A 17,576-nucleotide genomic window follows, 5' to 3' on the forward strand; every position below is an offset into this window, starting at 1 on the left:
CAGCCTCACAATATCAAAGTCTCTTTGACATACTGAGCTTAATTAAAATCAGGTTAAGTTTATGAAGAAAAGTAAATGAATTCGCAACAAACAGAGCCTCCATGCAGTTATAACATGAAGCTGAATGATTGTTATAGTAATAATCATAAAAGTCACAATAAAATTGATAAAATAATTATTTCTGAAACCAACGTAAGTTTATGTCTTTACTGCACTGTTTATAATTAGGGTCATTAATAAGCAAACTTACCACCAGCTAGCAACATGTTAGCAGCCTTCGTCCCTTCGGTTCCTTTTGTGACCCACGTTTCATTTCCATCCGGTTCTTGTCCAGTTATGTTGTCGTCTCACTCGGACTAGGACGTCACCAGCTTGAATTAACCAAAATTACTAACTATTATCAAGGCCCTCTCTACTTTTAAGGCAATATTATGCGAGTAAAAATGGCGAATTTGAACAGCGTCTGTTATCTTCTTTGGCTTCAAGTCTTTTCTTCTTTATATAGGGTTTAAAAAAAAGAAGAAAGAAAAGAAAGTGTGCAATACCGCCACCATCTGGTCTGGAGTATGAGATGAAGCTAATGCCGTTGACTTTTAGATCTTACATCATACATCTGAAAATGGATTGGGTAAAGACAGCTTCCGTGTTTTTGTTAAAAAACTGAAAACAACAGATCATATTTGGAGAGATGTAAAACTGAAGACAGTGTTGTGGTCAAGACCACCTAACCCGAGACCAAGACATGACCAAGACCAGAGTGTATCGAGACCGAGACAAGACCAAGACTTTTAGGGTCAGAGACCAAGTCAAGACCAAGACTGAGGAAAGTCGAGACCGAGTCAAGACCAAGACCAGCACCCCGCGCTATATGACACGATAAAATGTGAAATATAATCAAAATTGTTTCTCAAACTGATCTGAAAGATCCGTATTCCCATACAAAGACCTAGATATTAAATACTTGATAAATTTTACCAATATTAAAAGCAGAACAAACTTTTTTTCTGCTTTGCTTCCATCTCTGTGCTACAATCTGCGGTGGTCTGGTGCCACCCCTAAAAAGATAACGCCCTGGGCATTTGCCTATATTGCTCATGTCAGAAACCACCACTCTGTACCATTTAACATAGCAATTGAGCCAATGCCCAGATGGCAAATAATGCTCAACTATGAACACTGACCAAGGAGCAACAAGCAAGAAGTAACCATGCACAAGGCGCTCATCGTGACTGTTCTCACCCTCTCTCCCACTACATGAAGCTAGGTAGTCTGACACCATGGCACACATTACAGCTGCCACTTTGAACGAAAACAATCAAAGAGCAATGTGCATGCTCTGCGTGCTCTTTCATTCTTGTGTTTTATTTATTTGTTAATTAAAAAAAATATCAATGTACATAATTAAATAAAATAATGATAGGTACTGCAGTGTACGCAGAGCATTACAAGAACAAAGAAGAGTGTTCTGTCAGGTCAGCATACGCTGTCAGATCGTCACACGCTTAGAACGAACTCATGGCTATATCTGTCAGACACGTCATTACTGTTGTGGATAGGAGTAATGTGAGATCACGTGGTGTTATTAGTGATTGTAGATCACCTGTTGCTCACCTGGTGACTTCAGTGAGTGGGTGATGGGGGAGGTCTACTTTTTGCTGACCGCTATGTTTTGTCTTTGATCACTGTTTAATTCTACGGATCCGTTTTATACTGCTTTTGAACACTGTTTGCCTTTGGATATTGACAATAAAATCATTGCAACTGCAGCTTGGATTTATGTTTTGATCAGCTTGCGCGTCAACAACCACTCCCCTACTCAGCGACTTTGTTTGATAGTCGCTAATAATTACCATATCATTTTATTTAATTAGCAACATAGAATCATGACGCAGATCATCATACACTTTATTAACACTTGTATGGCATCCTGACTTAGCGGTTAAGAAGGTTAATGAGTTTTACATGGGCGTATGTTGTAGTTGACTGCAGCTGCAGCCAGACCTTGCTTTAATACACTTTGAAACCACAACGCATGTATATTTATATAGTTATCATTGAAAACAATTTAATGACTTATTTTCATCAGAACTTGCTGCGTATGGTGAACTGACAACTCCTCTGACTGTCGGATTCTTAATGCGCACAGGCCTGGTACTCACTGCATGTATGCTATTCTGACAGCGTACGGTAATCTGATAGAACACCGGGACAAGACCGATATCAAATGCGGTCGAGTCCGAGACAAGACCGAGACCATCAAAAAATGGTCTCGAGACCAAGACCAATCTTGAGTACTACAACACTGACTGAAGATACCTGATACATTTATTGTTAAGGACAAGTATTATTTTTATTGTAGCACCTCTATCACTAAAGTGTCACTGTAGGAGCTATTTTCCCATTTTTAGTTAAATCTTAGAATTAAAATTGTTTAGTTTATTATTTTTTGTCTATTTTTTTGGTTGATTTATCATTATAATTTTTGTTTAATTTGTTATTTAGAATAAGTTTTTGGTTAGTAATTCACTTAATTAGTTAATTTATTTCAGGTTGGGATATGGGTATTTCACGGTATAAATAGGTGGGTCTTGGGTAGTTTATTATGCACGTGGGTGGTCATAAGGTTTTTTACCAGCCAATCAGTCACATCGGTTTCTTTTGTCAGTCAGAGAACAGGTACAGGAATAGGAGCAGAAGCCTGTAACCTTTTTGCCTGAACTGCAAATAAAACCAAAGAACTATATTTTGACTTTTGATTCTTTTTTTTCTTTTTTTTTGCTGCGTAAACCAGAATCCACGGTGCATCAGGTGACTATTGAGTTGGATTCACTTTTGTTTTGATCACCTTCAAGTTTTTGGGTTTTTTGATTTTTGAATTTAAGTTTTGGGACAAATGGTCACTACAGTCACTGTTTAATATTTTGGCATGAACACATTAATTACTTTGTTAAACAACATTCCACAATAAGGATGATCATTTTTTTATTCTTTGCCATTTTAACAAAATATTAAAAGATTATTAAGGCACCTAAAAAGGCATACTTTATTAGCCTAAAGTATACACTGAGATGTAATTTAAAACATACTGAAATTAATAATTTAATGTAAGCGTTAAGTGAATTAAAAAAATATATTTTGAGCATATATTTTAAAATATACACAAAATATCTTTTACAGATATTTAAAAATTTTTTTAAATAGACACTTGAGCAAGTGTGTATTTACACTTGGACAAATACATATTTTGTTCACTTAAAGTATACTTTTATTATATTTCTTAAAGGTGTATTTTGGTACAGTTATATTTAAGTGTGCTTAAAGTTATAATTTCAAAATTGGTACAAGCATACTTTTAGCATACTTCATATATATTTATAACCGTAGTACACTTAATACTTAGTATACTTAAAATATACTTTCACAAATGTAAGTATGTTTGAAATATACGAAAGTATACTTTTTTTTTCTTACTAATAAAAGTAAAAACGTAAAACATAAAACGTGCTAATGTATTGGCAATACATTAGCTGCATTGCTAATACATTGGCATGTATGTTAATGTATTTTTCCTGGCTTATTTTATGTTTCGTTACTCTTCAACAGATTTTGACACTCCAGTCATTCGTACTAATTGTCAAACTTGTGCCAGGAAATTACATTTACGTTTTATGGTTCAGTTTTCCATTTTGTTTTATTTGTCCATTTTGCAGCAAATGCATTAAACAAAAAGTCTCAGTATAAGTCAACACAGCAAACATAAAACTTATGAACAAAACATCACACCTTGGCTGAATGAGAGGCCTCATCAGGGCCTCTCATTCAGGGGCCAAACTTTGCAGCTGTTATCAACCCGTTTTAACCCTACTGTTGTCCTCGGGTCAAAATGACCCATCTTTACAATGTTGTCCTTGGGTCATTTTGACCCGAGGACAACAGGAGGAAAAACTCCAGGTAAAAGGAGTTTACCTGATTGAGATGTTTTTCTCAATCACTTTTGAACCATTTTTTGTAAAGATAACCCTGACTATGTGAACTCCTAATTTCCCCAGAGGAGATAATTAAGTCTTTTTAAAAGTGATTACAGGGTGATTTCATTGTCTGATTTGCTATTCTACTACATTTAAGATAACAATGTTTCACAGTCCTAATCTCTGGGCTTCATAGGAGGAATCCTCACAAGAAATAGTTCAAATAATAATGCAAACCCAACTGTTTAGTGACTAAGGCAGACATTGTTTGTCAGAGTATTTTTGTATGGCAAACCCAGCAGGTGAAACAGTGTTACTCTACACACACTGGTAGATCTGTATCGTTTGTAAGAAGTCTGAAATCAGTTGGCTCCATGGAAGCCAGTCTTCAGTCTACTGTGATTGGTCTCCGCTTTGCTGCTCTAACCATGTAAACACGTCCACTCTCCAGAAGTGTTTCACTACTTTTACTGGCTGCCCAATAATGTCCCACTTTACTGCTGATATTGTGTAGAGACAATAACGGGAAACGTACGCTTGACTTAGGACAAATTAAAATGACTGATACACAGACTTAATTTAAATTCCATTTTTATTTTATACTGTTGTTATTTCATAGGCCTTGAAACAAAAGTGACTGCATTACCTGCTGTTTTTGTGCCATAAAAGCTTAAAGGTGCAGGAAATAGTCCTCTGCCTGTCATTTTTAGTGTATTACAAAGAAAATGCAGGAATGGGATTGACTGTATTGAGAGCTTACTGATATTTTACTATTATTGTACTGATGCGTGGAAACATTATATCTTAATTTCACAAATAAAGCAAATAATAAAATGTAATTATAAATGTCAGTTCTTTTTTTCAGGGTGTCAGGGTGTGTAGAATAAATGGCACAATGAAGGGCTAATCAATTTAGATTAGGGCCAGAACTTTAATAAGTTAACTTTTATTAATTAATAACACTGACTATAAGAAGTTATACATTTTAATTCAATTAATCACATTTTTTTTGTTTTTGTTTTACACTGTTCATGGCTGAATGTTGTTTTCTGGTACGTGTGCGAAATGTTTTGAGACACTTTGCAAAAAAAAGAAAGAAAGTAATTTCTATTAAAAATTCACAAACATTCAGATGTCAGACAGAAAGTCTCACAAAATCTCTCAAGATTACATGAGTCAATAAACATGGCTGATGAGGAATAAGCTGGGCGATAGTTTGTGGAAAAGGTGTTGGATGAAAGAGTGGAGAACAGTGTCAGTGGAGGCTTTAGTACACTGACATGGAGTTGAGGTGTGTTTTCCTTTTTCTTCTTTTGTCTTAGGAATTATTATTATATGATATGTATTTTGGATTCTATCACCTGGCATCCAAAAATCTCACAGACGTAAGAAGTTTGGTCCGACAGTGTGCGGACTGGTGTGCAGCCACATGGCATGGACACACACCCAACACACAGAAGGAATATCTCCTATGATCATCTTTAGAGCCATCATGATAATCAGAACATCTGTAAGATCATCAGAAAGTTAAAAGTGCCATAAAAATGTAAACCAGGCAGAACATGAGCAGCGTTGTTGCACCATAATCCTTATTACGGATCGTCTTTGGACATTTAGCTTTATATTTTGTCCTCTCTTTTCCTCTGGCAGCCTATCAGTGGATTGGTCTTTTTTCATTAAACGGGTGAAATAACTGTTTAAGTTGAAGTTTTATCATAGGAGCTGATAAAATTCTTAAAATTGTTGTTTTTAATTTTATTTTAGCAAGTCTCTTCAGCTGCTTCACTCATCAGAAACTCTTAAGTACGACTGCTGTATAAAGCTGGGCCTCCTGTTTACTGACAGGCAGACATGGCAGCAGTTCAATATTTTTCACTCAGAACAGCAGAACACGCTCTGTGTCGTTTCAGACCATATTGCGTTTCTGACAGCCTGTGTTTGAATGCTCATGTTCTCATACTGAGAAGCTGTATGAGTACAGTATGATTAAACCAAGAACTAGGCTTTAAAGCTGACGCACTGCAAAACATCTGGATAGTTGGGAACCCACTGATTTGTAACTATAGACTTCAGTTGTAATAATCAGTAATATTTTCTTTCAGAGAAAATGCAGTTCATATGGGACTGTGTTATGACAGGAGTTTTTAAAACACTGCACAAGCAAGAAAAAAAATATTGCGTAGCTACCCTTTATTTTTACTTTGCCGGTTGTTTGGAAAGCAATGAGAATCCTGAAAATACTTTAAAAAATAAAGTTTATGTTTATGCTTAAGTTTATGCTAAAGTTTTGACGTGTGATACTTAAAAGAGCAATTCTTCTTTGAATCACTAATGAATCCCCTGGAGTCCATAGTACTGCAGAGCTGCGTTCAGATCAGGTTCCCACTGTTGGTCGTGTTTTATTTATTTATTTATTTAACCAGGTTAGTAATTAAGAGCAAATTCTTGTTGACAGTAACAACCTGGCAGGAGGGAAGGACAGATAGATGCACACACAGCAAATTTGGAAGTGTTCAGTCAACTCCTTCAGAGTTGAATTCAACATTTTGAAAGTGTCTATACTGGTCCATTCTGGATGGCGTAGAATTTACACTTTTGAAAGTGTTATTTGTGATATAGTTGAATCAACACTCACAGTAGCTGAAATTAAACACACATCAGTGTTGACTTACTCAACACTAGTGTATTTTGTCAAAAGTTAACATTATGAACGTGTTAATGTAACACAGAATGGTGTAAAGTATATATTACCATAGAAATCTGAGTTTTGAAATACTACTGGCAGGATATTCTGTGGTGGTGCAGGGGTTAAGCACAACCCACATATGGAGGCTCTAGTTTTCAATGCGGCTGTTGTGGGTTCGCTTCCCAGTCTTCCCCTTCTCTCATTACCCACTTTTTTTTTGTCAATTTACTACCAAATAAAAGCCACTAGAGCAATTAAAATCTTTTTTCCCCCCAGAAACTACTGGCCATCAATAATCCCCAAATTCATATTAAAAGACATTAGATGCCACTTGAATCTACAAAAACACCAGCACCAGTTGCAGTATGTAATCTACTTTTATTTCAAAACATCGAACAGCACTGACAGCAATATACAACAAAGGTCATTCATTCATGGTACTTTGCACTGAAGGTGAAGTGTGCTTTGAAAGTTCATTGGAAGCGGCCATAGATGGTCTTGTGATCACTGATGGTGAAGTGTCTTTGGTGCTTTATTTTCGCCAACATGAAGCAGGAAGACTTCCAGCCTGGAAGGAAAAACAGGAAATATAGCAGAAACATAAGGATAATAAATATATATTTTTTTAAAAAAGTGTGAACAAAACTAATCAGACTCACCTGTGTGTGTCACCATCATATTCATTCAAATTACTCCCAGTTTACAAGATAAAGCATAAAAAAGTCAGAAACAATTACTAAAGAAATTAGTCAGCTTATAGGAACATTTTTCGACAGCATTAAAAGTCGTGCCAACCTGACTGAAGAAATGTGTTGAAGTCATCATAACAGGCTTCAGTCACCAACATGACACACTAACAAAGAAAAAACATTTTGGCAGTTTTTAGATATGCCACAGGTACAAAACACCAGAGTCAAATGGCTCTATTACCTCTTCATTGCGTAGATACGTTCTCCAGAGTCCTGCTAATCACCTAATTTTTTACTGTTACTTAGGACATTTTATAGCATAACACATTTATACAGAAACTTCTTTCCCATGGAAAAAACTAAAATACAATTTGTCACATTTCCCACTAAAAGAAGATAAGAACAAGGATGTTAAAACCAAACTCTGTATGTTCAAAGTTGAGCAGGACTGGTGTGATTCCTTACAAAGTTCTGAGCCATCCCGTCCTTCCAAACAGCGCTTGGTGCTCAGAGGAGAAACCCCCCCCTGCTGCTCTTTCCCTCCTGCCTCACCCAGAGGGCCAGGCCGCCGCTGCTGGGACCTCTGTCCGTGGAGCGCCGGCCCCTTTGTCCATGGAGCCGCAGGCGATTCTTCTTTGTGGCTGTGTCCTTGGCGCGCCACCTGCAGCTCTGATGGTTTCTCTTCTTGCTACTGCCATCCGGATCACAGCCACGGGGGGCATCTGCCTGCGCCTGCTTACCAGCAAGTTTCTGGAGGTCCATATGGCGTCTTTGATGGTGGCGAGGGTGAGCCACATCTCTGCGAAGTCTTTCTTCACCATTTTCTGGTGGCTCACCCCGTACAGCACTAGCTGTGGATCAAGGACCTCCCTTGCTGGCAAGTATGGGAATTGCAAGGAGCCGGCCTTTGCCCACAGGTCCCTGGCAGCGCTGCACTCCCACAGCAGGTGCCTCACTGACTCCGGCGTGCCACCACCGGGTCGGGGGCAGATGGACATCGCTGACATGCCGCGGGAGTGCATAATGGCTCTGACCGGGAGGATCTCATGAGCCACCATCCAGGACAGGTCCTGGAGTCTGATCGGAAGGACAGGATGGCCCACATTGCGCCAAACTGTAGTGGCATCTCTGCACAGGAGGCTGCGCGCTGGAGTCACTGGTTCCCGGTCCTGCACAACAGAGATAATAAAACGATGGTTAGTTAAAATCCGGATCTCCTCTCCTTCCAGTTTAAAATGTTGTAAAAATTTCTGTATAAAAGCGTATCCTGGTGGGAGGTTAAAAGCTACTGGTTTTCTAAAATCACTCTTTAAAAGTTTCAATTTCCTCAGGTATGACCCAAACCAGAATCTATTCATTGCATTTGTCTTTGGATTGCTAAAAATGTCCATGGCTTGTTTAAAATGAGTGCTGGTGTAGTGGCTGCCTAAAAACAGGTACAGGTCTGGGACTCCTTTTCCTCCTTTCTCTTTTGGTTTTGTCATAATTTCACGTTTTAATCTCTCCCATTTGGAGTCCCAGATGAAATAAAAAATGTCCAGTTGCAGCTCTAAACACACTCTCCTAGGGGGAATAAAAACAGAACTGGTTAGTAAAAACACTGGTAAAATCACTGCTTTTACAATTAAAATCTTTCCCTCTATTGTTAGGTTCCTCATTGTCCAGAAACCTAGTCTTTGTTTTACTTTTCGTGTTATTTCTGTCCAGTTTGTTTTTCCTTTGCCATTTTTATCAAATTTAACTCGTAAAATTTTCTGTTCTTCTTGGGTCACCTGAAACTGCAGTCGTATTTTTTCGCTATTTTTCCATGGTCCGTAAAATTGTGCTTTTGTTTTTTCTTTATTTAATTTGGAGCCTGACGCCTTGTCGAACCAGTCTGTTAGTTGGAAAACTCTGTCTACTGACGAAAGATCTGTACATAAAATGTTAAAATCATCCATATATAAAAGACATTTCGCCATCTGCCCTCCACTCCCCGGTATAGTTACACCTGAGATCAGTGGGTCCCTTCTCAAGATCTGCGCAAGCGGCTCAATGCAGGTCACATAGAGAAGGGCAGATAATGGACAACCCTGACGGACACCGCAGTTCACTTTCACTGCTTTTGTCAGAAACCCGTTAACCATGAATCTGCTGGACATGTCTTGGTACAGCAGTCCCACCCACGCTATGAACCTCCCAGGAAAACCCATTTTTTGCAGTACCTGGAAAAGGTGCTGGTGCGAGACCCGATCAAAAGCTTTCTCAAAATCTAGACTTAGGACTATCAGCCGAATGTTTCTGTCTATCGCAAAACAGATGGTGTCTCGGATCAGTACGAGGCTGTCCGTGATCCTCCTTCCCAGCACTGCGCAGGCTTGATCTGGGTGGATTAGATCCCCCAACACTCGGCGCATCCTGGCTGCTAAAAGTTTACTAAAAAGTTTACAGTCAACGTTTAAAAGGGTGATGGGTCACCAGTTTTTTAGATCTCTTTTGTCCTTGTCCTTATATAAAAGTGTAACTATTCCTGTTCTAAAACTATCTGGAAGTGTGTCAAGTTTATCTGTAAAAACAACAATTAAATCAGGTGCTAAAAAGTCCCAAAATGTTAAATAAAATTCTAAAGGGAGTCCGTCTGAGCCTGGAGATTTTCCTCTTTTAAAACTCTTCAGTGAATTAAAAAGCTCTAAAAGAGTAAAATCCTGCTCTAAAAAACTAGTTTCTTTTAAAAAAATTTCAAGAAAATCCAAAGTTTCATTTATATTTTGTTTGTTGACTGTGTTTCCTGTATATAATTTACTATAAAACTTTTCAATCACTTTTTTCTTTTCTTCTACGTTAGACACTATGTCTCCATTTTCTGACTTTAGTTCAGACATAAAACTCGGATTATTTATTATTTTCTTGAAAAAGTATCTAGTACATTTTTCTCCTTCTTCTATTTCTCTCTCTCTACTTCTTAAAATAACTCCCTTGCTTTTTATTTCTGCTAAAATGCTCATTTCTTTCTTTACTTCTCTTATTTCTTTGTTAAAATCCAGTCCCTGTTGGTTTAAAAGGTGATATCTCTGTAAACGTTTCTGCTGCCTCATCATGCATCTCTGTTCTTTTTTCTTTTTCTTTTCTCCTGCTTTTTTTCTTTTTCCCTGCTTGTCTGAAGAAAGTCTGGGTCCTACCTTTCACCATCTCCCACCACTGTGCTCGTGTTTCGTACAGGTCTTGGAAGGTCTGCCACTTGCGGTACCGCTCCCAGTACTGGCTGACCAGAGCCTGGTCCTCCAGCAGGGAGAGGTTGAGCTTCCACAGACCTCTCCTGGTCGTCGCACCTGAAGGGAGTGAAAGCGTGCAGGACAGAAGGAGGTGATTCGAAAAGAAAGCCGGTGACAATCTAGCATCGGTTAGGGCGCAATCCCTTGTGAAGAAATAGTCAATGTGAGAGGCTATCATCACTGACCCAGGTGTAGCCCTCCTCTCCAGGATGCATGCTTCTAAAACAGTCCACTAGTTTAAAATCCCTAACGACTCTGTAATAAAAGCGATGTCTTGTCTACCTTAAAATTTTGTCCGGTTCCTTTTCTGTCTTTTCTAGTTAAAACACAATTAAAATCCCCCCCAATGATTAAAGGTTTTCTTCCCAGCATGTGGGGCTGCAGTTCCTCTAAAAGGTCATACCTGTCATGTTTGTCAATAAAACCATTAATATTTAAGAGGTTAAAATCCTGTCCGTTAAAAGTCAAATTTTCTAATAGTGCTCCTCCCTCTCTCACCACAGTGCTCCCCTTCACCAAGATGTGCGGATTATATATATCGTTTTTATTCTCATTGGAGCCGCTCCATATGGATGGTCGTGGCCACAAATCCTGCCACCAGGTGTAGGTTTTTAAAAACAGGAGTGTACATTCTTGTAGTAAAAACAAATCGGACTGCACAGAACTTAAAAAGGATAAAACACTCTGGGCTCTAACTTGCAACTTCACACTTCTAACATTGATAGTTGAGAAGGTGAGAGTCATGAGTATAATGACTAAAAACAGGTAAGACATTTTAAAGGATTAAAACAATAAAACCCACACTAAAAACCCGTTTAAAACCAAGTTAAAAATGGGCTCAGAGACTGTCCTGTGAACAGAGCTCTTCCTCGACCCCGCATGGTGGTGCAGGTCGGGCCGGAGCTCCGTTCCCCCTTCGGACTCTTGGTATCGGACTTTTTTCTAAAGCCGATACCTTCAATGGGTCCTCCGGGGTTGATTGCTGAGCAACATGTTGAAAAGAGGCCTCATCGGATGAGTTAGAGAGGAAGAACTTGGTCTCCTCTCCAAATGAACCAAAGAGGTTCTCAAGTCTTCCTCTCTTCTCCACTGTGACGGTCCGGTCTGAGGGAGACTCCGATGCCGGCCTCTTTTCCCCCCCTCACTGGATGTTTCGGCCTAGGGGGTCGCTTCCTTCTCCTGCCCCTCTCCCGTCACCTCCTCCTCTCCTCCAATCAGAGGAGCAGACGGGAGATTTGAATTTTCCAGCCCAACGGCTTCAATTTGCTCACTTACCCTGTCTGCTTGTTCCGCTTCCTTTGCCTTTTTCAGTTTATTTGCGAAAGATTTTGGACAGTCTCTGAAAAGATGATCTTGTTCACCACATAAATTACATTTCCATCCATTTGTACATTTGTCAAACGTGTGTCCCACTTCTCTACACTTACCACAAAAAACCTTTTCACAAGCTTCGGCCAGATGACCATGTTCACCACACTTACGGCAGAGTTTCGGTTGGCCCTGATAATGAATGTAGCCTCGGTTCTCCCCCAGGACTATCATGGATGGGAGATGTTTTAGGCCCTGGAAGCCTTGGGGGTCTTCCCACTGTTTAATGGGGACCCGCCAAGCGCAATTCCAGATGCCGTCCACATCCCGCACCTTCATAGCCTGGCCCTTCACCGTGCAGTATCTACCCAGCCACATACAGATGTCTTCAGCACTGACAGTCTCATTGAACATCCTGACAATCACCGTTTTCAGGGAGTTGTCAGTCAGTTTCTCAACGTCAAAAGCTGAAAACTGGGTCTTTATATTTTCATACCATGTCCAAAACTCTTTTAACAGGTCACCACTGGTGAAACTCACGTTGTATCCTCTGTTGAAGGGCAGGGTGAGGATACAGTTCAGGTCATCTGGCCGAAACTTCAAAGTTTGTTGAATCAGTTTTCTCAAGAAGTCCAATCTTGATATTCCAGTCATCTTACCATTGTCCGTAAATAAAAAGCGAACGCTGTGGTGCCTCCGCATGCCGGCATGAGTAGCCACCATGGAGGAGGCACCACCCGCTAAAGGTTAAAACCTTCACTAAAACAACAATAAAAGGTTAAAACAATACACACCAATAAATACAAACTAAAAGGAAGAGATATTTTCCACTAGTTGTGGTCAATATCTCAACCAGGGACAAGTTTAATGGACCTCTTTAAACAGTGGTAACAGCCAAGTCACAAAGACTACCGCTATCACCACCTAACGGAGGCGACCGCTGTCTTAGCCAAAACCCTAATTATTGTATTCAAGTGTGGTGCAGCACATCTAAATGTTGCAGGACAGTGGTCCTCCAGGACTGGNGTCAAACGTGTGTCCCACTTCTCTACACTTACCACAAAAAACCTTTTCACAAGCTTCGGCCAGATGACCATGTTCACCACACTTACGGCAGAGTTTCAGTTGGCCCTGATAATGAATGTAGCCTCGGTTCTCCCCCAGGACTATCATGGATGGGAGATGTTTTAGGCCCTGGAAGCCTTGGGGGTCTTCCCACTGTTTAATGGGGACCCGCCAAGCGCAATTCCAGATGCCGTCCACATCCCGCACCTTCCTAGCCTGGCCCTTCACCGTGCAGCCACATACAGATGTCTTCAGCACTGACAGTCTCATTGAACAACCTGACAATCACCATTTTCAGGGAGTTGTCAGTCAGTTTCTCAACGTCAAAAGCTGAAAACTGGGTCTTTACATTTTTATACTGTGTCCAAAACTCTTTTAACAGGTCACTGCTTGTGAAACTCACGTTGTATCCTCTGTTGAAGGGCAGGGTGAGGATACAGTTCAGGTCATCTGGCCGAAACTTCAAAGTTTGTTGAATCAGTTTTCTCGAGAAGTCCAATCTTGACATACCAGTCATCTTACCATTTTCCGTATATAAAAAGCGAACGCTGTGGTGCCTCCGCATGCCGGCATGAGTAGCCACCATGGAGGAGGCACCACCCGCTAAAGGTTAAAACCTTTACTAAAACAACAATAAAAGGTTAAAACAATACACACCAATAAATACAAACTAAAAGGAAGAGATATTTTCCACTAGTTGTGGTCAATATCTCAACCAGGGACAAGTTTAATGGACCTCTTTAAACAGTGGTAACAGCCAAGTCACAAAGACTACAGCTATCACCACCTAACGGAGGCGACCGCTGTCTTAGCCAAAACCCTAATTATTGTATTCAAGTGTGGTGCAGCACATCTAAATGTTGCAGGACAGTGGTCCTCCAGGACTGGAGTTTGACACCTGTGGCATAGATCAAGCCAACGGTCCAGCACAGCCACTCCCCCATTTTGCAGTCTACAGCCAAAAAGTTAAAGAAAACGACCGCGGAGCTAAATAATGTTAACTCAAAAGGTCTCCAGATTTTCCTGACAGTTTTAATGTTTGGGTAAGATAATAAATAGTCGTATATACCGTGATAGCCAAACAAATAAACGTACGTTAAGCGAACTATGTATATGAATCGATACTCTTGCGTAAACGGAAAAATAATGCCTCCATAAAAAATAGTGAAAAACATGATCGTTTTAACATGGAACTTACCTTGTTGTAATAAGCTCCAGACAAGACGCCATACTGCTGCCTTCGCTCCTCAGGCAAACATGTGACGCAGTAGCGGAACAAGTCGGCGTCGGCCGGGGGGCGGGTCTATTGACCAGGCCCAAATAATAAAGCTCATGATAATTTAACTTTACCACATAGACATGCCCGCAAGGAGCTAACAAGTTTCATCACCAGAGAGAGCGATTAAGTCATTCTGAAATCCATCTGACATGAAGTACAACAAACCAAGAGAAGAACAGAAACATCAGGCTACTGGTCAATAATGATGAAACAACACAAATTCAAAACATGTTAACGTTATCCATAGAAATGGTCTAGCTAGTTTGCCATTTGTTGCCAAGTGACTGATGGTGACGTTGGTGACGAACTTTACCCAGAATGCACCTGGAGACAATAAGGACGATTAATTTGTAGTTTTGTGTGTCATAAAGTTAAATATAAGGGTGAAAATAAAGCCAGTCATGTAGCACATTGTATTCAATATTTTACACCCACTATGTCACTAAAATCAGTCAGTCTGGTAAGGTTTCAAGCAACCATGAGTCAACAATGCGGCACCCTTCTATAAAACCTAGGATTCCTGAAGGAATGTTCTGCTTTCCATGTGGGTTCCCTGTAGGTCAAGGCCAGCTCTTTCTTTGAAGTGATGTCACAAATATGTTACGGTTGTGGGAGGAACTGTCTGTTGATTTCTAAATTAACACCAGACTGAGTTACTATTTGTGTTAGTTTAGTTATCTGGACTGGATTGCTTTTTATTTTATTCTTTGGAACTCTTTAGGGACACGAACACTCATGTTGTTGAATTAACACTGTATTTTTGACATACAACACTTACACTGGAAATCTAACACTTTTGAATTTGCTGTGCACTTTTACATCCACTTCTACAGTAAACAGCAAACATTAGCAACACTGTTGAGGTCATGTGGAGGAGTTGTCATCCTCAGTCACTCACTGTTCCTATTCGGGTCCGAATATGGACTGTTCACCAAGGAACAGCTGGAATTCCAGGAACTTCTGTCGTTTCTTTCCCAGAAGCCTGCAGTCATCTGATACTGAGGCAACGCCTTGGTGATTACCACATCAAATAAGTAGAAAACTGCGCACACCGTCCATTATCAGGTTACTGCTGAAGCTCAGCAGTAACTCCTAGTGGCCATGATAATACCTGGACAAAATCTTTTGTCTTCCTCTGACCATCTGCTATGAGCATCCTGAGGCAGAGGATGCCATGGCCACCGGCTTGTTGTCCAGCCACTTGAGGACAGAAAGATATGGATGATCTTCGTCTCACCACCATTTCAGATGCGCATTTTCTTTCTTTCTTTCTGTTGAACTTTTCTGAAAGGCAGATTTTTGTGCCTGACAAAAACCGGATACTGGAAGTGGGTGAGTTGAAGGGAAATATTGACATTCCTGTCAATATTCCTTATAAACCACACCCACAAACTTCTGACCAATCACACAACACATTGCACAGAGTTGTGGCAAATTGTTTGATTGAGACCTGGTTGTCACATGACTACGTCAATGGAAACCAATTTGAACTCTTCAGAGCCTTAATTCTCCACCAAAGATGTCTTCCATCACCACAGGAGAGTCAAAGATTTCTTAAACATGCGTCAAAAAATCAAAGCAACACTCCAGGTGTGTTTTAAATGGAATATTACAACTTTATATGAAACTCCCCCTTTAAGCCTTTTGACTTGAAGCCAAAAATGATTTGATACTTTCTTGAATTCAATTATTGCTTTTCTGTCTCTAAATAAGCAGTTAAAGAGACGCGCACATTTCTACATGCATTGAGTTCCCTCTATTTTATAAATACAGACAAAGTAGTTGTAGAATGTTTAGCTCTGCTATACAGCTGCCTGCAAGTCAGATATGATAGTTCACATAGTCAAATAGTGCTACAATACATTTTCATATTTCAGGGATTTGCTGCATTATTGACTGATTCAAGGTCAGGATTTAGCCAGAGCCTCAGAAACATGCTGACAGCAGCAGAGACGGGTTTGGAGCGGATCCACCTGTGGTGCTCTTCAGTAAGACAGTTATTTTGCAACAATGTAACGGTTTAATTACATGTGGGAATAATTATTTCTTAAGAGGTCTGGTAGGAGTGAATGTAGCAGCAATACATTCTAATTAAGGCCAGAGCTGACGAAAAGCAGCAGTAAGATTAGCTGGCAATCACTATTAGTAGAGTCAATTACTACACATTAGTAAGCCAAGGACACACACACACGCACGCACGCACACACACACACACACACACACACACTAGTGTTTGGCCATACCCAGCCTCGCTGTGTGTGTCTCTATCTTACTTTCTTAACACTTACACACATACTGCAGTTCAGGCCTCTATAATTATTTTAATAGGATTTTCTTTCTATTCAGCCTGAGCTTGTTGCTTTAATAACACCATTACAACCTGAATATAACCTCAATATATTACCGGCCCATATCGCTTTGCAGCCCTCCGCAGAGCTCCGTGTGTGTGTGTGTGTGTGTGTGTGTGCGCATGTTGGGGTTAATAAGCTGCTGTGTGTTTTAGAAGAGGCACTTGGCCTCGCCGCTCTCCGTCTTTGTCTTGAGCATTGTGCGGCTGGTGAGGGAGAGCGCTGACAACAGCAGAACGGCCTCCAGAGAATAAAGCAGTGCTCATTGTTTTCTATTAGCTAACTCTACGCTGCGCGGCCCCTAACCTCATCGCCTTAGTTTACATTGAAATGAAATTGGCTAGGGGGGAAAATGTGAATAAATGTATGTCCGTCACAGAGAAACACACTCCTCCTTTTATCTGGCCTGCATATTAAAGCGGCTCCCACCAGCGCCGCTCTTTTCTCCACAATGATGTTTAATTCCCTCAAACACGAGAATTAATTAGCGCAGATTTGCATCTGAAAGGCCGGTATCTGCCGGCAGTGGCCCGTCACAAACACCCAGCGCCACACAGCCACAGCCGCAGAGCTGGTGAACTGAATCAGCACTCTGGTAGAAGAAAGGCTGTACGGATCCTCCTGTACACATCGATAATAGAGCGAGCTATTACAGAGGGAAGCTCTGATTCTGTGGAAATAACTTTTATTCACCTTTTTATACATCCGTGGAGACATCATGTTCTGGTCCAGTGGTCGTTTGCTCCTCTTCCTCTGCCTCACCCTTAAGATGTACAGCTGAAACCATATTTACATACTCTATAAAGACAAAAACAGATATTTCTTACTGTTTGATGTTAAGAAAAACTACACTTTCCCCTGTTTTAAATCAGCTAAGTTAGCTAAAATAATTTCTATTTGCTAAATATCAGAGTCATGATTTTTATGACTTTCTTCAAATTCAAGTTCAAATCTAGCTTCATGTCCATGTCAATGGCTTTCT

General features: G+C 40.2%; 1 long non-coding RNA gene across 1 annotated transcript; it reads right to left on the reverse strand.

Annotated features, from left to right (window-relative positions):
• Window positions 1-257: 257 nt before the first annotated feature.
• Window positions 258-14,328, reverse strand: LOC107833954 (uncharacterized). Its single transcript, XR_001659721.1, has 4 exons — window positions 14,318-14,328; window positions 14,193-14,198; window positions 2,115-2,118; window positions 258-473 (listed from the first exon to the last, which is right to left on the reverse strand). It is a non-coding gene; the product is annotated as an uncharacterized LOC107833954 (long non-coding RNA).
• Between the last annotated feature and the right edge of the window lie 3,248 nt (window positions 14,329-17,576).

The sequence above is a fragment of the Poecilia formosa genome, unplaced genomic scaffold (genome assembly GCF_000485575.1).
Source record: "Poecilia formosa unplaced genomic scaffold, Poecilia_formosa-5.1.2 Scaffold485, whole genome shotgun sequence".
Classification (NCBI taxonomy): domain Eukaryota; kingdom Metazoa; phylum Chordata; class Actinopteri; order Cyprinodontiformes; family Poeciliidae; genus Poecilia; species Poecilia formosa.